The sequence below is a fragment of the Leucopleurus acutus genome (assembly GCF_964270905.1).
Source record: "Leucopleurus acutus genome assembly, chromosome: 2".
NCBI lineage: Eukaryota > Metazoa > Chordata > Mammalia > Artiodactyla > Delphinidae > Leucopleurus > Leucopleurus acutus.
Window position 1 is genome coordinate 55,995,351 of NC_139143.1, and position 21,226 is coordinate 56,016,576.

Here is a 21,226-nt window from a genome sequence, read left to right on the forward strand (position 1 = left end):
TAAATCCTGAGGGGTTGGAGAGAAGCTAAGAGGCTGAACTAAGGGAATGGATTGCAGTCCAGGGGTGAAAAGGGTCAATGGTGAATCCTCTTACTTTGAGCTGAGATGCTGAAGAAGGAAGAATTAGAATTAGACAAACCCTCCCAGGTGTTTCAGATTAGAACCATCCCAATTGCCTGGCAGAAGCAAATGTAAATCCTCTTTCAAGGAAGAACACATTTCTACAAACAGTTTTGCACATGCAATTAGCTGAACATCTTTGTTTTGTGCGCTCTTTGATAGGTGAGTTGTAGTTCACAATAAAAAGGGCTTTATACACACATGTACATACATATTTCATACAATATATATGTTAAGCACCTAGCCTCGTGCCTGGCACATAATAGAGAACATGAGATTGCTTCCCGTCCCCCGTTCCTTCTTATTTTCTAGCAGAGAAAAGAGAAAAAGAGGAAAGTGTGAATGTTCATAAACATCTCACTTCCCAAGTACAGGCACCATCATTCTCTTGTTCTCTTGCAACAATTTTCTTGCCATGGCAACTGCAATCAAAGGTTGAGCCTGTGAGGAAAAGGAGGGATGTGGGCACTACAGCTTGAACTTGATTACCTCCTTGCACGAGGACATCCTCGCTGATAACTAAATTGCTGGAGTCCTAAGTTGAAAGTGCCCATTAATGGATAATATGTTTGTTTGTTCTATATTTTCTTTTCCCTTCCAAAAAAACCAAAGCAAAACCTTTGTGTAAAGGCTTACCTCTGCTGCAGGTTGCAGTTAATCCTATAATCACTGAATAAATGGTTATCAAGCCAGACATTCTTTGTGCGTCAGAGAAGCAAGAGGCCTGTAGGGGAAGCCTTGTCTGCAAGGAGATTGCGATGCGTTGGGGGGACAGGGCTGGGGGGTGGGCGCAGCGGGCTGTGGGCTCCAGGGAACGGCTCGCTGCTCCCCTGTTCACCTGCTCCCGCTCTGGCAGCCCTCCCTCGGCCTGCACCCGCTGGACTGTTTGTCTGCCTCCACCCGCTCTCATGTCTCAGGGATAGGCACAGCCATCTGACATGTTTGCAACTGGGGAAAAGGCTAATGACACTTGGGAACAACACTGAAAATCTATCAGATGAGAAATCAAAGACATCTGAAAATCAAAGTGGTGCCAAAGACCATTTATGAATAAAATAGCCCTTACCTTCCTTCAAGCCACCTCCCACCCTCCCATGTCTGCCCTCGACCCCCAACCAATTCACCTGAAAAATACCAGACTTGGAAAGAGATGAAAGAGTGAGATTTCCAGGCCTGAAGGTGAGCAGCAAGTTCAAAGGGCCAAATACTGAAATCACAAAGGACCCGGGAGGCTTATTTTCAGCTGATGTTGAAATTCTTTCTTGTGACCTCAAAGAAAATTCTGCCTTTAGCATAGATTTGTTCTGCAAGGGGGATCAGACTGAAATTTCTTATGGACTGGGAAGGAGGTGGTGGACAGGGGGAGAGGGTCAGGAGAGGACATCTGGACTTCACTTTCTTGGACCTGTGGAATTAGGCAAGAGGCATTCTGCTGGTAGAAGTGAGAATCCCTGAAGACTAGGTTATTGATTAATTAACTCAGCTAATAGTTATTGAGGACCTAGAGTATCCCTGTGCTGTGCTGGGTACGGGAGAACACAACCAGAGAGACTGTATCCCTCACCCCATGGAGTATAAGGACAGGAGAGTAATGTGGCTCAAAACCAGGTTCCAAGTGGGCTAGACACCTATAAACACGTGGGCATCGCAGGGTGACCAGCCTTTAAAAAGAGAGGAAAAATAGCTGGAGAATTTGCAGGCCAGAGTAACCACCAATTCCTCCATTTCAGGTCTGCAGAAGTCTGGCAGGAGGGCAAGGCATGAAGAAGAGGGTGGCGTAGGAGGTGTCATAGATGACTTGCAAACACAAAGCCCCCCCCGAACTCGGTCAAGATGGGCCAGGGCAAAGGGGAACCCAGGAATATGGTTGGGGAGATTGGTCATCTACATAAATGTATAAATTGTGTCAAGAACCAGAGAAATCAACTAAAGGCCAGAACAGTGCCATCTTGCAAACAGCAGAAACTATCCGAGTAACACCACAGATACTTGTGTGAGTATCTTCTTCCAGGGAGCCCAGAACTAGAGGGAAGAGAAAACACAATTGACAGGTGGTAGACTGACCACGCAGAGGTCAGCTAAGAGGGCAGTCTGCTCATGAGTGGGAAGCTGGAGGTGTGATGGCCCATCTGTCTGGAGCGGGTAAGAGATTCCCTCAGGGATGAGGTTTGCCTGCTGGCCTGGCCATGCTACGATTTCCAGAATGAACTGGTACAGAGGCAGCAGAAGGATCTGAAAGGGGAGAACCTCCTAGTCTTTATTTTGCTTTGGATTCCTCTTCGTGACCCTTGGCAAGCTTCCTTCCTTAACAATTCCCTCGTGGCAAAGCATCAAAAACACTCATGATAGCAATTCCAATCCATTACCTTTATCATGCTCACTGACAAAACTAAATAATGTAACACCAACATATCCTCTGTAATCCTCCCCTATGACATCATCTCTGATGTTTATACAGTGTTTCCAGCCAAATTAGAGCCGGAAGAATTGGACCTTAACATCTAGAGAGAGGAGGATGTGGTCATCTCCTTCCACAGGTTGAAGTCATGGCCCTGCATAGTTGCTGTAGGTGGCCCTGGGGCACACTGGGTAGGATCCAGCCAACTTGCTGAGCTGAGCCAAGCAAAACATCCCTCAGCTCTTATAGCCTGCAGGACCGCAACGCACAGATGTGCCCTAGTCATAGATTGCCTTGCAGTGGGATTTTACTCTTCAAATACATCTCTTTCTTCCACCACAGGATTGTAGGGCAGCGGAGGACTGGAACTTGACATTGTTCTTTACTTCTCCCTCAGCATCCAGAACTAATGTTTGTTGTCCATTAAATTATTGTCGATAGAACAAATTCAAAGGACATCTGCCAAATGCTGATTGAATGGATTCTGTGTGACAGGCACTGAGATACAATCAACAGATTTTTTTAATGATGTTTTATTTATTTATTTATTTTTAAATTAATTAATTAATTTATTTGGCTGTGTTGGGTCTTAGTTGCGGCACGCAGGACCTTCTTTGTGGCATGCGGGATCTTTTGATGTGGCATGTGGGCTCAGTAGTTGCAGCACACGGGCTTAGTTGCCCCGCGGCATGTGGGATCTTAGTTCCCTGACCAGGGATTGAACCTGTGTCCCCTGCACTGGAAGGCAGATTCTTAACCACCGGGCCACCAGGGAAGTCCCAGATGTTGTTTTTGTAAAGATCCAATCAACTCTCTGGGTAGCTGCTTACAGTTACAAATCGTTTTTAACTGCTCTTCAAAAATAGTCTACCAGATCTGTATTTCTCCCTAGAATAGCAGCCTCCCAGAACTGAGAAGGGAGGGCACCGTTCTCCGCCATCACACAGGCCAGTTCCAGCCCAGGGTCCACAGTGGGGTCAGGCCAGTCCTTGTCCGAGCAAGCCAGGACCTGCTGCTGAGTGTGACAGGGCAGAAGCAAGTTACTGATGCAAGTTTTAGGGGCCCCCAATTCACTGCAAAGACAAAGAAGGGAACTCAGCTTAAGAGTTTTACTAGTTTATTGTGAGTTGAATTTTTTTCTGAGATTCTGGTGATGAGATTGAGGGGAGGTGGTGTGGTGTTTAGGGACAGGGTGGTAGGAGAACAGGTAGGGAGAGTCAAGCAAGGGGAACATTTCAGAGGGACACTGAAACCATCAAATGTCATCTCAGGTGGTTGTAAAGGTGAGCGCCGCACTTACAAACTTTGTCCCTTTGATAAGATGGATGGAACAGAAAACCTGAGTGCTGTTATCTTATCACTTCTATTCTTAGGAAACAAACCTAGAAATGCTCCCTGTCGGCCAGCCTGGTTCTTATCCCACACTCAGAGTGCAGACCTGTAGACACCTGGCAGACCCAAGCAGGCTCAATACAGAGGGAACAGTCTTCTGCATGCCCTTTCCAGGAAGCCGAGCCTTTGAGGACAAGGTACCATGTCCTCTGAACCTTTATTAATGGCCTGAAAGCTGAGGCCAGGCTCTTGCTATGCTGACCCACAGATTTCCTGGAAATCTCATCTCATGACTAAAGAATGCTGGCAGAGAGGTTCTGTGGATATATCCCCCCTGACCTCCCACCCCTCCCTCTACCCATATCCCAGGGCCAAAGTGGCCCTGCAGCTGAGGGTCACAGGGACATTCAGTCTTGCCATGACCTTTCTCTTCCCACACTGATGACCTCCCGCTAGATCTCTGTGAGAATTCAGACCTGCCCTGAGCCCGAATGAACTGGGGCATTGGCACAAGGCTGTGTCTCCACACCCCAAATGCAGGGAGACAAAGGTCTGCGGTGGCCAGAGCTCCCTGAATCAGACTGGCTTTGGAGTGAGCCTGCTGGGGCAGGCTGTAACGAGCTGCTCCATCAGCAGCAACCCCTGTGGGACCAGGGAAGCTTTCTTCCCGTAAGGCCAGGGAGAGATTAGAAACTTCTCCCTTGACCTCTCTGCTGCCCCAGACGGTGACCGTCTCACTTATTCTCATACCACAAACTACCTGCTGCAAAGGGGGCCATACTTCTTCCAAGCCCTTTCCTGGGGCCACTTAGCCTGAAGCAAGACTCTATCAATTCAGTGATAGGACAACTCTGTTGAATTCCAGAGCTCAAGAGTCACAAAGACCCAGAGTTGGAAGAGACTGGAGAGCTATCCACTTTACCCCTCATAGATGTGAGTTACCACTGCAACACCAAGGCCAAACGGCCATCTCTTTTTTTAAATCTCCTAATTAAATTCTAATTCTCCTTTCTCTGTGCTCTACAATCTCAGTTGCTATAGTCATTCCTCATCCTGAGCATATGAAGAGGAACAAGATAGAGTGACCAGGTAGGCACATAAGTACAAGGCCCTGAGTGCTCTGTGGGGCCACGTGGCAAGTGCTACAGGAAGTGAACACCTGCAGCAGCGGGAAGGATTCTCAGGATGCCTGTTGCCTGAGCTGGCCGCTTTGGACAATAAATGAGATTTCCCAGATGGACAAATGGAAAAGGAGGGCATTCTAGTCAGAGGAACCAGCACCGATTCATTTATTTCCCCTTTCATTCATTTACCTCATATTTACTGAATACCTGCTTTGTGGCAAGATCTGCTCTAAGTAAGAAAATAGGAGTGAAAAAAGCAGCATTGCCCTGAGGTAGCTTACAGTCTAGTTTGGGATATCGGTAGGAAAAAAAGGCAACAATGACATAGTGAGTTAAGGCAAGAACACAGGGGAAAAATAGGTGCTTTGGGAGCCTGCAGGAGGGCATGAAATGAGAGAAAGCAGGAAGTGAGAACCAGCTTGGTAAGCTTAGGGGGACAGGCGGCCAGGGCATCAAGCCCACTGAAAGAATAGAGGGAATGGAGCTGCAGAGATAGGGTTAGAAGGTGGAAAGTCCTAGGTTTTATTCTGTAGGTAATGGGAGAAAAAGCTCTGAAGATGTTAAATAAATGAGTGATGTGAGCCTTTGTGTGTTCAAGGGAAACCACCCTGGGAGCGGCGTGGAGAACCGGCATGGAAGCTGTCGTGGTTTTCATGGGTCCCGCTTTTCTCGTCTCTATGCACCCTGCTATGTCAATTTCCCTCTTTAAGCCAGAATGGAACAAAATACTGTAGGTGAAGATTGACCAGCAGAGATGCCATGAGATAACTAATTACTGTAGATACCACCCTTCTAGGATGACAATAGGTTTCGGTAACGTATCGCTATGTTACTTCATGTGGAGCTTATTATCAACATTAAATTCTGGGGTTGCTTTCTCATTTACTATGGCCTAACACTGGTTCCTTATCTGATATTGAGGTATTCAGTCCTTGCTACCAAAATGCAGGAATTCCCATTCATTCTTTTTTTTTTTTTAATTTTGTTTATTTATTTATTTTTGGCTGTGTTGGGTCTTCGTTTCTGTGCGTGGACTTTCTCTAGTTGCGATGAGTGGGGGCCACTCTTCATCGCGGTGCACGGGCCTCTCACTATCGCGGCCTCTCTTGTTGTGGAGCACAAGCTCCAGACACACAGGCTCAGTAGTTGTGGCTCACGGGCCTAGTTGCTCCGCGGCATGTGGGATCTTCCCAGACCAGGGCTTGAACCCGTGTCCCCTGCACTGGCAGGCAGATTCTCAGCCGCTGCGCCACCAGGGAAGCCCCCCATTCATTCTTATTTTCGTTACTTTGTTAACTCTGCCCATTCATCTAGTCCAACAGAATTATTTGGGATCCTACGTGTTCTGTCAATATATTTCTATCTTTCCTAGCTTTGCAACGTCTGCACACTGGACTATCATTTCAATGATTTTTTCATTCGAGTCTGTGACAGAATTTTTGAACAGGCCAAGGAGAGAGAGGGTAGAACATGCCATTTATAAATTCAAGTAATAAAACTGTTTCACAAGCCCACGTATTGCCATCATGTTAAAAAATACCAGAAGAGTCTTTTTTTCAACCACCATGTTGAAATCTGGGCAAACTATTGCACTGTCCAGAGATACTTTCTAAATAAAAGAATGTGCGTCATCTGGCAAAACCTGTTCTTGGTGGACGGATCTTGAATTCTAGTTATCACCACTTTCTTTCCAAGGGTCCATTGACAATCCTTTTAGCCAGCTATTCCAATGGTCATTTTTCAGTCTTCATCTTACTTGACCGCTTGGCAGTTGTTGACACAGTCAATCCCTCCCTCCTGAAAACCTTGTCTTCACTAACCTTCAAGATACTACCCTCTCCTAGTTGTGCTCCAACCTCACTGGCTGCTCCTTTTGGGTCTCCCTGTGCTGCTTCCCCTTCCTCTTCTCAGCATTCAACGTTGAGATGTGCTCCAGCTCAGTCCTTAGGGCTTCCTCTCTTTTCTAGGTTTTAGTCTCTCTTTGTTTTTAATAAATTTATTTATTTTATTTATTTATTTTTGGCTGCGTTGGGTCTTCGTTGCTATGCGTGCAGGCTTTCTCTAGTTGCAGTGAGCGGGGGCTACTCTTTGTTGTGGTGCGCGGGCTTCCCATTGCAGTGGCTTCTCTTGCTGCAGAGCACGGGCTCTAGGCGCACGGGCTTCAGTAGTTGTGGCATGCGTTCTCAGTAGTTGTGGTTCGCGGGCTCTAGAGCGCAGGCTCAGTAGTTGTGGCGCACAGGCTTAGTTGCTCTGCGGCATGTGGGATCTTCCTGGACCAGGGTTTAAACCCATCTCCCCTGCATTGGCAGGTGGATGCTTAACCTCTGCGCCACCAGGGAGAGGTACATCCATTCTCATGGATGTATTTCACCAACCTTGCCCTCCTCCCTCATCTCCAGACTCAGGAATCCGACTAGCTGCCACATGTCTCTTCTGGGATGCCAAGTAAGGATCTCAACTGTAACCTATCCAAGAAGAAGCTCTTTGTCTCCTCTCACCCCCTGAGCCAGGTCCTCCTATAGTCATCCCATTTCAGTTAATGCCCCTCCATCGTTCCAGCTGATCAGGCCCAGATCCTTGACATTAACCTCCCTTTTTCTCTCATCCTCATTCAATCTATTAACAAAATCCGGTTGTTTCTGTCTAGAATTTGACTACTTCTTAGACCACATCTCAGCACCTCCTTTAGCCACCAGCCTGATTCAAGCCATCATCACTGCACAGTTTATTACAAGAACCTCGTAACAGGCCTCCCTGCTTCCACCAGAGCCTCCATTCAGTCTGTTACACCATAAAGTGAACTTTTAAAATGTAAATCAGAGCATATCACTCCCCAGGTCAATGACTGTCATCTCTCTAAGGACCATCCGCGGTCCTCACAAGGGCCTGCAAAGCCCTGCCCGGTCTGGCCTCCTGTTGTCTCTCTGACTCCATCCTCTGCCATTCTCCCCACAAGTCCTTCCACTGCAGCCACACAGGACAGCCTCCTGGGGCTCTTTGCACTTGCCGTTCCATCTCCAGAGGGTGACACATCTTCAGGTTTTACTAAAAGGTCTTCTTGTGTCCAAGACCTTGCCTGACTCTCCTCTTTAATATTGAAACCCTCTCCCTCTAACACCCTGTATCTTCTTGCCTCACTTTGTTTCTCTCCACACCACATATAGCAGCCAACATGTTGTATATTTACTTATTTTTTAAAATTATATGTCTCTCCTACTAGACCTACTACACTGAAGAGGGCATGGACTTCTGTTTATTTTGTTCACTGCTATATTTCCAGGGCCCAACACATAGTAGGTACGTAATAATAATTATTGAATAACAGTACAGTCAGAAATTTTGCCTGGCACTGATAGCATTGAGAAAATTCATTTCTTTTCTTTTCAAAATTGGAATGTATTTGTTTATCTCTGTCTTCTAAACTTTTCTCTGATTGCCATGTTTCCTAGCCGATGTTTCATATCAGATCAGCTATATACTGTAGTAATAGCAGCATCAGCTAACAGTTTTTGAGCACTGAATAGGTGCCAGGCTGAGCGCTAAGAATAAATAGAATCTTATCCTTTCATCCTTCAGCAATCCTATGAAGTAGGTATTATTGTTTTACCCATTTAACAGGTGGAAAAACTAAGACAGATTGATTAGGTAACTTCCCCAAGGTCATACAGCTAGCAGGGGACAGAGCCAAGATTCCAACCCAGGCAGTCTAGTTCCAGGGTGTGTGTTCTTAACTGTTCTTCTGAAGCTACAGCAATCCCTTCTTGAAATTTTTTTTTTTTTTTTTTTTTTTCTTTTTTTTGCAGTACGCGGGCCTCTCACTGTTGTGGCCTCTCCTGTTGCGGAGCACAGGCTCCAGATGCGCAGGCTTAGCGGCCATGGCTCACGGGCCCAGCCGCTCCGTGGCATGTGGGATCCTCCCGGACAGGGGCACGAACCTGTGTTCCCTGCATCGGCAGGCGGACTCTCAACCACTGCGCCACCAGGGAAGCCCCCTTCTTGAAATTTTTTCAGAATTTTGGAATGTAATATACTCAGGCCAGGATATGTCAGTTAACTTGAGGAGTAAGTTTCACTCTTGCACACTCTTCATTCTTTGAGGATGTCGGTGTCTTCTGCTCCTTTTGGTCTTGAAATCATTCCCTTTGACAAAGAAGTTGGAAGCAAAATAGATGGGTAGGAATGTTTTTCTGACCCTCAGTAACACCCGATCACCCACCACTGGGGACAGAGCTAAGTCTCCTGTGTTTGTCTGCTCAAACAATGCTTTAAAAAGCTTTAAAAATCTGTGTTAACATTTTTCAGATAGCTTGCATTCCTGACATGACTCTTACAGTGCCATACCAGTCTTTTATAGTTTATGTTGTTATTGGTCAACAGCCGCTTTTCTTTTATACATGTTCTTTCTTAACACTGAGCTCATCTGAGAGCTTCCTGGGTAGCCACTTCTGCCTTTTTATTTACTGCCCCATGTTTATTAAGATGGCCCTTTTAGATCTCTCCCTCTCTCCTTCCATCTCAGGAGTAGCTGAGATTTCAATGGTAGACTCTCATTCTAGAATTCCCCTTCTGATTCCACCAGAGTCATGTTCTCTGTCCACAGTGTGGAGTTGGTGCTGGGAGGGGCTCTCCAGCATGGACTACGTTTCTCAGCCCCGCTTCAGACAGGGAACCCAGTTGTTGAGTTCCGGCCAATGTCATGAAGGCAGACATGATAAATACCGCTTGCAGGGCTGATCCAAAAAGACCTCCTCCCTGGCTCTCCAGGGCCCTCTTCCCCATCTGCGGCTGGATGTCTCCAATCCAGCTCACTTCAGAAGCCACATGTTAAATGGGCAGTGTCTCTGCCAGCCGGGGTGCCTGAGTGAGCCCTTTCCCCATCAGATTTTGTGGGAGTACAAAATAAACTTGTATCATGTTAAGCCACTGAGATTTGAGAATTTGTATATTACAATAGCTAGGATCATCTTAACTAAAACAAATCATATTTGTGTTTCTCCGTGAGTCTATTGAAATCTTCTCCCTACAGTCTGGAAAAATGCATTGAGCCTGTAGCATGGGTTTCTCTCCTCAGCCGTCACAAGCTTCACAGGGAAATGGGTACATTCCCCCCATAACCCCATTGCTGCCGTTCTACAAGCAATTCTCCATCTCAGTGAGGTCCACGTCACATTCCCTCGTCATGTTCCCCATCCTACCTTCTGGGAAAGAAAACTGTCAAAAGAAATGAAAGGTGGAGGCAGCTCTCTAAGCAGTTGGTTTGAGTAAGGGGCCACCTGGATCCTATTAAAAGAAAGAGGAGAATAAGAAGAACGTGAGGATTCAGAGAGGAGCCAGTGTTTTGGTTCTTCCTGTTAGGAAGCCTGGAATAAGCTCCAGGCCGTGTAAGGAACTTTGCACTGGGGCCTCAGGGCCAGGCCAAGGCCAAGAAGCAGGCACTTGTCCATCCTACGTGCAAGGCAGCAAGAAGCTGCTGGCAGCCCCGACCCCCAAGGGGCTTAATGTGCTCTTTGTGCAGGATTTATGCTGCAGCAACAGCCGGAGCATCCCCAGGACAGGTGGGTGAGTGAGTGCAGAGCTGGCGGTAGGGAGAACGTGAAACCAGGCTTCACTCCTTAGCCAGAGAAACACATGAATTCCTAGAAGGCCCAGTCCAGGTGCTCTGGTACCTCTTGGGCATAAGAAAGCTCCCAGGGGGAGCTTCAGAGAGCTCAGCTCAGCAAGAGGTGCAGCCTGGGACCCTGAGTTTAGAGCATCTATTGGCTGTTTAGCTTCAGTTGTTTGTATTTTGTTTTCTACATAAAAGGGGAGTAAGGCAACCAATTTGCCCTGTTCGGACGTAATATGAAGTATCGAAAGTAACTGTCATTAACAACAATAATAGACACGGACCATTTACTAAGTGCTAACCACTGTTCTACATACTTTACACAAATCAACTCAGTTCATCTTAAAACAAACGCTATGAGGTGGTGCTACTATAATCCCACTTTGTAGATGAGGGAACTGAGGTCCAGAGAGGGGACATATCTTTCCTGATGTCACGTGGGTAGTCGTGGCAGTGCATGGGATTTAAACCCAGGCAGTGTGGCTCCTGAGTTCACGTTCTTGACCACATGGGAGACCTCCAGGGAACACGGCAGTCAGTTTCCATGGGAGGAGGAGGGCACGTGGAGGAAAGGGTCCATGCCAAGGCTCTGACTACACCTTGGCCCGCCTCTTCCTGCCTTGTCTCCCTGCTGAGGGACTTAGAGAGGGCAAATGGCGCCATTCCAGGTTCAAACAAGAAGGAGGCAGCTTTTGTGTGGTAGCAAAACACTGCGTTAGGAATCGGAAGACCACTTAGCTTTGTGATCTTAGGCAAGTGGTGGAAGCAATCAGTTTCAATTTCTGGATTTATGGAAGGAAAATATGCCCCTTGTAGGGTTGTTATGAGGCCTACCAGCATTTAGTGGCACTTAAATGAGTTAGCTGAGTGTGAATCCAGGATTGAATTCCAGGGAGATGGGATACTGTGGGACAGGCAGGGGGCGTTGAGCAGGAAACACTCTACTGCACTAATGTCACTTGGAGGGCTGATGTCCACAGAAGTCATCGCATTTGGGCTACTACATGTTCCAACCTTCGAGAACAAAAATCTTATTATCCCTGAGCAGACTGGAGCACAGGGGCATAGCAGATGGCCAGGGGGATACATCGCCCCGGGCAGAGCAGGCTCTTGCCTACTTGACTGCCTGGAAAGCTGCTCTTCCCCCCACTAACTCTGAGCGCTCCCCCATCAAACCAACATGGAAACTGACAAGGTTTGGTTTGGTTTTGCTTATGTTCAAATGATAGAAAGTCTTGTTCAGCATTCAACATGCCTTCTGATGCTTCCTTTCTTTTCTCTCTTGGACCGTCTATCAGGAATGAAGCTTGTTTTTTTAAATATTTATTTATTTATTTATGGCTGTGTTGGGTCTTCGTTGCTGGGCGCAGGCGTTCTCTAGTTGCTGCGAGAGGGGGCTACCCTTCATTGCGGTGCACGGGCTTCTCATTGTGGTGGCTTCTCTTGTTGCGGAGCACGGGCTCTAGGCGTGGGGGCTTCACTAGTTGTGGCTTGCAGGCTCTAGAACACAGGCTCAGTAGTTGTGGTGCATGGGCTTAGTTGCTCTGTGGCATGTGGAGTCTTCCCGGACCAGGGCTCGAACCCATGTCCCCTGCATTGGCAGACAGATTCTTAACCACTGCGCCACCAGGGAAGCCCCAAGCTTTTTTTTTTTTTAATTTTTCTGGTTGCACCACGCCGCACACAGGATCTTAGTTCCCCAACCAGGGATCAAACCCATGCCCTCTGCAATGGTAGCACAAAGTCTTAACCACTGGACCGCCAGGGAAGTCCCTGGTTTGGCTTTGGTTTTGGTAATTATTGTTACTTCTGCTGCTTTCTACTGGGATAATAGACTGGACAATGGGCTTCTTGCCTAGACAGACAAGATGGGGATCCAGCTGGGCTTTCGGCCTCCACTTGGGGTTTTCATGCATTCCATGTTCCCACATCATTTGGGATCTGACCCTATGGGTGATTTTGTCCCTGCTCAGGCCACCATCTTTCTCGTGGGCTGTTACAGTTCTCAGGGTCCCCACTCTCTTGATACGATTCACGCTCAGCAGGCCCATGTTCTACTCCCCGAGCCTAGAAGTCCCGTTCATTAGGTGTGTATGCACCACAGGTGCTGTGTGTGTAGCCGAGAGCACAGGGCTTAGAGCAGGTGTGAGTGTGTGTGACCGTTGTCTGAGGTTTCAGGCATGTCACCCAGAGCTCATTTAAGCAAATACTCAGGACTAGTTAGAGCAGGAAACCATGAGTGTCTGCTATGGCTGGCCTGGGAGATTTCCTTTTACTTACACGAGTCCATTCCTGAGTCAGAGGTGGTCCCTGCTTCTTCAGCGGGTTTCAGGATACCAAGTGTAAGATGCAGTTTCCGAATCCAGCATCTGCAGAGCCAGCAGGCTTCTCTGAGGGGATCTGGGCTCCTGGCAGGAGGGGAGGAGATGTATTTTTCTGGCACGTGCGCCAGGTCCTTCAATGACCAAAAGGCCTTGGTTAGCGTGATGGGCTTGATACTCCGTCCTCTGCGGCTTGTGAAGGAAAGTGAGGGAGAGGAGGGGAAGATACAACATTCTGAGCAGTTTGGGTCAAATATGAGGAGCCAGCTCATTCTTCTCCTGAGAACTTCTCAAGCTTCTATCAAATAGAACGTGTTCTCTTTCCTCTACCCATCAGAGCATCTTATAAATACTGTCTCTTTATGCTAGGGGTTTGCCAGGCCTGCAGGGGCCCAGGGAGCCACAGCAGGCTCTGGGGCAGATGTTGGGGGAGGGAAGGGGAAGAGGACCCATCACTGGGGCTCCTGTCCCAGGATGTGCAGGGAAGGGGTGGGTCAATACGCGTCTCAAACAGCCACCTTACAGCCACGATGGGCGTCTACGGCGCCCAGGCACAGATGCAGGCAAGAACACGCTTCATCTAATGGGCATTTGCTAGGCGCCTGGGATGACCAGGCTCTGTGCTAGAGTTCAAAACTAAATGAGACCCGGACGTGCTGCCCAGGAGGAATGGTCAAGGGAAGGAGGCAGCACAGATGTGCGGACAGAACCAGGCTGGTTTACCCACCTGAGGATGGCCCTGTTCTTACAAGGTTAGCGACTCAGAGGATGCAAAGTCCTGCCTCAGCACCCCTCCCCTCACTTTCAGAGAAGCACCCAAATCAGCACCCCAAGTTCAGCAGCTGCTCTGTCCTCAGAGCCTCTGGGGCTATATGGAACCTAAGTGTTCATTCATTACCTCAAAAGATGTCCACTGAGTGCCCACGAGGGGCAAGCATTGCGCTCGCTGTCAGAGATAGGGAACCCAGGGCTTCCCAGTGGGGAGGACAGACCCATAGACAAATCACGTGTCTTAAAATGAAGAACCAAATCAGAGCTATGGATGCAGAGAAGGGAGAGTGTGTTTGGAATGAGCCAGGAGGGAAGAGCCGCAGCCTGTTTACCGATAAGCGCTGGTCAGCGAAATGCGCTCAACACTCATCTTCCATAAAATTCACCCAACATCATTTTGATCTCATTACCTCTGCCTTTCCTGGTTCTGACCCCATGAAAGGGCATAGGAAGATGCTGACATCAGCAATGGCAAGTCAGGATGCCCCAGGCTGGGTTCCGGGATGCTTCGGCTTCCCTGTCCCAGCATCTCCGTGCAGCCTCTTCCTGCTGCCCCAGGGACAGGCCTGACTTCTGTGGACCTGCAAGTAGTGCTCCAGCTTTACTCTACCTGGGACGGGGACCTCCCCCTAGGGCAACAAAAGTGATTGTTTTCCTCTTGTGGTTGCCCTCCTTTTCACCTGAGTGACTCATGGGAGGCGGCAGGCCAGCCTGAAGCAGGGGAGGAGGGGTGTGGCCTAGGGCCAGCCTGGGGCTCAAAGCTGGGGCGGCCACAGATGGCCAGATCTACAGGATGCCACAAGAGAGAAGCCTGCTCCCGCATGAACATAACTTGTCTGTTTTTCTGAGCTCAGCAATGTGGCCTGATAAAGGATACAGTGAGGCCCTCAAGGAGGAAGAAAGGAAGGCAGGGAGATGTACACTTTTTGGCCAGAGCTCCATCAGATAGTAGAGAAAGAACGCATTCTCCTAGGGGAACGCAAGGCACACTCTGTCCTTGGGTGCTGTTTTCCCAGACAACAGGGTTGAGGCTGGGCGAGCCATGGAGGGGGAGGGTGGGGTGCTGACCATGTCATGGGCCTGCAGCTCCCCACCTGGACCACAGCATCCACACCCACTCTCAGGGGCCCATGGGGTGGCCGAGAGGGGACTCCCTGGTGGAACCTTTCTTTGTCTTAGACAAACTCAGAAGGGAGGATGGTGAGCATGGGTGATACATTCTGGGAGGAGCGAAAAAGCTGGAGAACAAGGTTTTACTCATCCTGGGGGCCCCCTTCCTCCATCCTGCCTGCTGTCCCCTCCAAACACCCTGACCCTCGTTAAGCAAAGACCCCAAACTTTTCACTGAAGAGGGGAAGCACGCAAAGTCTCACAACGCATACCTCCGGGTCAGGGGAGAAGGTGGAGGAGATTCTTGAGAGCACAGAAGTCCCCAAAGATGTGTTCCCCAAAGACATGCATTCCACCTCTCAGGCTGTTCCCTCTTTGATTTTAGGATGTGTCTTTGCTGGGCTGGTGTCAAGCATGGCCACACCATAAACCCAAGGACTGGGTTTGGGGGTGCCATGCCCACCCTGACAGCATATCTGCCTCCAGCCCTCTCTCTGGTTTTGTGTTTGATGTTCCTTTCAAAGTGTGAGCTCGGTCCAGGGAGGAAGCCAGGGTGTGGCTCTCCATGCACTCCTCAATCCTGGGTAGTTCCACACATTCCAGAAAGCTGTACTGGGGATTGACCAAGAGCATCAACAGGATCGCCTGTTGATCGTTGATTGGTCCATGGCCACCATGGGCCACTTTCCTCCCACCCTGAATATTTCAGCATTGACTTAAGAAGAAAGATCTGATAACATGCTGGTGACCTTTTCACCTAATCACTTAACCCCTCCTTCAAGGCCCAGATCCATTCCCACCTCCACGATGAAACCTTCCTTGTCGACTCCAGATTGCCACCATCTTCTCCAGCATCCTTATGCATTTGCAAGAGTTAACAACCACACCCCTTTTCTGGATTTCTTTGTCACTTCCTGTGCATCTCCTCTTGTCAGGACCTTCCCAGACCCTGCACTAGGGGCTGGGGGCAGACGTCACACGGTACCACCACCCCTGTTTCCGATGCAGTCGGGAAGATGTACATACGGGAGGGATGCTCTCACATGGCGCCATGAGGGGGCGTCAGAGAATGTGCTACAGGAGATGGAGGAGGAAGATGCTGCACCGACTGCAGGGAAGACAGTGCAGGGGCCTCACAAGTGGCATCTGAACGTGACTTTCTGAAACACATAGGATTTGGATGGCAGGGGCCAGTCCAGGAAGAGGCAGAGGGAGAGAGTAGACACGGCATGGAGACGGGAAGTGGTGGATGGCTATGTGGGGAGCCATCAGGGCGGACCCCCACCAGGCCAGCTCCTTCGCATTGGCTGCTTAGCACCTGGGCTCCCCTCCTCCAGGCTTTCCCCACGTTGGCAGCTTTGTGCCCAGGGCCATCTGGGGGCAGTGACTGGGGGAGGCTGCAGGAAGAGAGAGCAGCGATAACGTAGTCCCCTGCTGTGAAGACCCACAGTCAGCCACCCAGCCCGGATTTTCACGCATGGGTAGCCCTGCCAACTTGGGCCCCCGATCAACACCAGGACGCCCTCCATGGGCCTCAGTTTCACGGGGTGCTGCTGGAAATAGTGCCTGCCTGAGAGGTGATGGGGCTGCTTACTAAACCGTTTGCTAATGCAGACTCATCAGCAAGCCCCGCGGTGGGGTTAAAGCTCAGCAGGCGGTGGGCGTGGGCTGTGTTCTGGCTACAGCCCGAGCCAAGGTTGGTATAGGAACAAGGAGAGAGGAGGGTGCCGTGGGAGCACGAGGCTGTGCCTGGCGCCCAGCAGCCATCTCCTGGAGACACCTGCTCAGCCTTCGCCGATGAAGTTCGTGCCTCTGGCAGAGCGGTGGGCTGTAGGCTGAGCTGTGCTAGGCTTTCTTAATCGATAAAGTCAACTTTGTGTCTGAAAGGCTGGCCTACGGAATCAAATCAGGCAAATAAGAATTTGGCCTGCTTACATCAAAATCACCTGGGTCTTCCCAGGGACCCATCCAGGAGATTCTGATTCAGTGGTTCTGGGTGAGACCTGTGCATCCTTTTTTTTTTTTTTTTAAAAGTATGCAAGACCTGTAGAGCTAAGAAGTCTTGGAATTAGAAAAAATTGGATCCACAAATAGTTACAGATCCAACTGCGTGTAGAGCACCTGGCATCTTGGCCTTGTCTGCGCCTCAAATTACTCTCTGAGACTGGCCTTGAGAAGGCCTCCTGGGGACCATCTCCCACGGCAAGAAGCCGTGCTAGCTTATCCTGGGGAAAGGAGTCCCTCATCTGAGGAGCAAGGCTGCCACCTGCTGGTCGATGCTAGAAACGTCTCCCGTTCTCGGAGGGAGGATGCAAATAGAGGTGGGAAGCCAGGGGGCGTGGCCCTGCCCTCCATTTCCTGTTCTGCCTTTGTCCTATTCTGAGAACTATAGGTGTCCCCCAGTCTTGTACCTCTTCTGGTGCCTCTCATCTAAGCCCATCTTCCCTGGGCAGCCACCAGTCATCAGGCAGAACCTGCTAATCCACCATCTTGCCCTGAATTCGGTTCAGTTTAGCACACACTTGATATGAGCCAGGTGTGGGCTGGCCATACAGAGGAAAGTAATGCAGAGGGATGGAGAAGTAAGGGTGACTCATGAATACGGATAATTTCTATCTGAGGTGACGTCTGAGCTGAGGGTAAGTGGGAGGCTGTCAGGTGAAAAATGGGAAAGGAGATTCCAGGCTACAGGACTAGCAAGATAGGATATTTGAATATAGAAACTGAATTGTTTTATTCTTAATCCACTTCTTGGCTGTCCCTAAAGGATGGAATGCAAACATTTCCCCTCAATTTCTGGGCAGATTTAAAGATTACGAGAAAGGGAAACAAGTTTTTCAGTTGTTAAAATCAGATTCTGGGTTTTAAGGGCCTCCAGGACTATTGTGAAAGTACAAGAGGGAGGGCTGGGTTTGAGGGAAGAAGCCATGTATCCAGGGGAAACAAAAGGCAGAGGGGGTTTCTCCCCTCTGCAGAGTTCTCCTGGCCCGGTGGGGTGAGGGCTCCAAACCACCACTCCCAACCTGGCCCTGCAGCACCCCAGAGACATATCAAGGCCCCAGAGGGAAGTGGCTGCAGTGCCAGGATGTGCTGCCCTTCCAGCCTACAAAGAACTTCCAGGTCCCGAGAATGGCAGAGAAGCATCCCTGAGCCTGCAGACCTGTGAGCCCCCTGCTGTAAGAGACCCAGCTGTCTCCATGGTAACCCGTGGAGACAGATGCCCAAGAACCAGAACCCTTGGTCCTGTGAAGGACTTGAGGACCTTGACATAGTTCCAGAAGTAGAGAGATATACATTCAAACCACAATGAGAAAACAAAGGAACTCAGTATTCCTGCACACCAGGGCCTGTAGCAGATTCTACTGGTAACAGGTACAAGGCAGGTCAAGATGTGGCACTGGAATCAAATGGAGAAGGTGTAACTATTGTAAAGCTGGTTAATAAAATAGTCTGGGTGGTGGGTGGGAGGCCAATAGTCTAGGACATTCTGTAGCTCTGGTGATTGCAGGATTCCAGCCAAATGTTTTTCTCCAGACAGCTCTAGGCCTTGTTTTGTGCCCCCAGAAGGTTGGGGTCATCTGGCTCCGGAGTGCCAGCTCTGCACTTGTTCTGGGGCCAAACACAATGGGGGCCCAGTTTAATCATGTTCTGTTTCTGCTCATAATTGTTCAGCAAAAGAATTATATACCTTCTAAAGACAAAATAATCATCCTTCAGTGGAGCCCAAGCTCCTTAGCATGTCCCACGGGCCCCGCATCCACATCTCTACAGCATCAGCCCCTCTCACCTCCTCTAACTCAGCCATCAGAAGGGCTCCCTACGTTCTCTCAATAGCCTCCCACCCTCTCTCAACTAACTCCTGTTCATCCTTCAGGCCTCTGTTTAGTCATTTTCTGAATCCCCCCACCACTACTGTGGCTGAGTTAAGGCTTTCTCTTGTGTGCTGTCTCTGGGTTTGCCCCATCATGGCTCTTAGCAAACTCCAAATCACCTGCTCACTTCCTCATCTGCTTCACAAGACTGGACTACTTGACAGCAGAAAATTTGTGTGTAGATCACTTCTGTGGCACCAGCACAGCACCCTGTTTTAAGGAGGATGTTCAGCAAGGTTTCTGAGAGGAAATAATACTCAACATGAGATCTAAAGGAGTGGGGTGGGGGCAGAGGTGTGATTTCAAGCATATGCAAAGGCCCTGGGGTTGCAAAGAACTTGGCATGTCTAAGAAACATGCTAAAGACACTGTGGCTGGAGTGCAGGAAGGGAGTGAGCAGGTAGCATGAGACTTGGTCTGAGAGGTTCTAAGCGTGGTGGGATGTCACCAATAGAAACATTATCCTGTATCTTCACTGTCTTCTCTTTCCCTTTTTGCTCTCATTGAGCACAGGCTCTCTTCTGGAGCAATTCCATGCAGCCTCTGCTCAAGGGGTGACTTATCTTTCTCTTCTACATCCCTCCTACCATTTGGTGGGGCAGGTGTCTTCTTCATTCCTTCTTGCTGTGTCAGGCCATTCCTTTAAGAACTTCTGGGCTTTGAAGATCACATCATCAGCCTGCAGCACCCACCACCCCTCCTTGGTACAGTCTCCCACACACCCCAGATCACTTTCCTTCCTTCATGTGGATCTTAGCATGTGGCTCACTGTCACTCTCACCCACACCATCATGTCATCATTCTTGGGACTACACCCCATGTATCTGGCTTCTCAGTTCCCTGATCTCCTCTCCTCCAATGGTCTCATCCTCCACCCTATCCCAGATACTCTAAATGGCCTAAGTCACATGCCTGACACTCATAAAAACCGCACCCCCTCCATGTTCTCAGTTTCGGTGCATGTTCCTCTCTGACCAGTGCCTCCCAACTTCCTAGCTCACTGCTCCCGAAATGCCGTCACCAACAATCCTTCATCACAGTGGGACGGCTGGATCCTCTGCCTTTTAACTTGTTCTGCGCCCCTCATGTTCTCTCTCCCTAATTTACTTGGCTTAAGTTCCATGGTTTATCACTTTAATCATATCTTCTTTTTTTCCAAACTTCTTCATCTTCAACACCCTTCCTTCGCTTTACTGTGTTGGTTTGGCAAAACTCTAACCCTGGTTAACTCCACTTCGAAGCCTACTCCATTCTGGTGCCCACACAGCTGACCATGGCTGGAGGAAAGTACACAACCTTCCCGACCGGTTTAACATTAATTTATGACTGCTAACCTCAAGTGGGCCTTAAATGCTGCCTGGCAATCATGGACCCATTCACTCTCCTACTCTCCTAGTTGAATATCTCCTACCTCTCTCTCTTCAGGCCTCCCACACCTCCTCCCCCACCCTTCATCTCAGCCAATGACCGGCTGCCTATCGCAGGGAGAAAAAGCAGCCCTAGAAAGAACACTTCCTCGAGTGCTCCCTCCCCACATCTCCCCACACACCTGCACCTGTGTCCATGTCCTTTAGCTTTTCTCCTGCTCCTGTGGATGAACTGTGTGGAGGCCAACATCTGCTTGTGTCCTGGATCCCATCTTCTCTCAGTTTCTCAAGGACATCTCCCCAGCAATTCCTTCTGCTCCTGCCTCATCACTTTCCCTTTCTCTACAGACATACTCTTCCCATGTCCCAGCTCCCTCTTACAGGAAAACTCCTTGAAGGAGCTATCTATACTCACTGACAATTCCTCTCCTCTCCTAAATCTACCCCAATCAGCTTTTGATGCCCATGTGGCTAAGCCAAATGGTCATTTCTTAGTGGTCATTTTAACATGAGCTCTCAGCACCATTTGATATAATAGATCACTTCCTTCTCCTGGCATCATTTCTTCCCTTGATCTCCAGAATATCACATCCTTCTGATTTCCCTTCAAATCTTTTTGTTCTCTTCTTTTAATCTCTTTTGCTGAAGATATCTTCGTTTCCCTCTCATCTCCCACACTTATTAACATTGAATCTGTCTAAGGCTCCTCTTCTCTTCCCCTTTGTACACTCCCTTGGTGACTCATTAAAATGACATGGCTTTAAATGCAATTCATGCATTGATAACTCTTAAATTTTACATTCTACCAGGTCCTCCATCTTGAAATCCAGATGCCTATACCCATTCCACCGCCAATATTCAATTTTCTCTTCAATGTTTCCACTTGGAAACATTGTCCAAGCCTAAACTCCTTGATCTTCTCCCTGAAACTCTATTTCCCACAGTCTTCCTTAACTCAGTTAAGGGCAACTCCATCCTTCCAGTTGCTTGGACCAAAAATCCTAGGGTTGTCCCTGACTCTTCTCTGTCTTTCACTTCCACATCCAGTGTGTAACCAAATCATGTTAGCTCTAACTTCAAAATATACCAAGAAGTTGACCATTTCTCACCATTTGTGGCCATTCTGGTCCAAACCACCATCATCTCTCATCCAGATGACTGAAAAGCCTCCTAACTGATCTTCCTGAGTCTACCATTGCTGCTGCC